The sequence below is a fragment of the Chiloscyllium punctatum genome, unplaced genomic scaffold (assembly GCF_047496795.1).
Source record: "Chiloscyllium punctatum isolate Juve2018m unplaced genomic scaffold, sChiPun1.3 scaffold_404, whole genome shotgun sequence".
Classification (NCBI taxonomy): Eukaryota; Metazoa; Chordata; class Chondrichthyes; order Orectolobiformes; family Hemiscylliidae; genus Chiloscyllium; species Chiloscyllium punctatum.
The window spans coordinates 114,606-115,000 of record NW_027310138.1 but is presented as its reverse complement, the minus strand read 5'-3'; the positions used below and the strand labels follow the sequence as shown (position 1 = coordinate 115,000).

Sequence of the window (395 nt, the reverse complement as noted above, 5' to 3'; positions counted from 1 at the left end):
GAGAAAGAGACTGAGAGAAAGAGAGAGAGAGAAAGAGACGGAGAGAGAGAGTCTGAGAGAAAGAGAGAGGACAGAGAGAAAGAGACTGAGAGAAAGAGAGAGAGGAGAAAGAGACGGAGAGAGAGAGAGTCTGAGAGAAAGAGAGAGAGAGAGACTGAGAGAAAGAGAGAGACAGAGAGAAAGAGACTGAGAGAAAGAGAGAGAAAGAGAAAGAGAGAGAAAGAGAAAGAGATGGAGAGAGAGAGAGAGAGAGACAGAGAAACGGATAGAGAAGGTGACAGACAGATAGAGAGAGAATGAGAGAGAGAGGTGAGAGACAGAGAGGAGGAGAGGAGAGAGAGACCGATAGAGAGAAAGAATGAGAGAGATAGAGAGAGAAACAAGAGCAAGCGATA

General features: G+C 45.6%; 1 long non-coding RNA gene across 1 annotated transcript in view; it reads right to left on the bottom strand.

Moving 5' to 3' along the window:
- Positions 1 to 63, bottom strand: part of LOC140472677 (uncharacterized) — a 71,797-nt gene extending 71,734 nt beyond the window's left edge. Inside the window, exon 1 of the long non-coding RNA XR_011957818.1 lies at positions 1 to 63. This exon is cut by the window's left edge and continues 457 nt beyond it. This is a non-coding gene — a long non-coding RNA (uncharacterized lncRNA).
- Between the last annotated feature and the right edge of the window lie 332 nt (positions 64 to 395).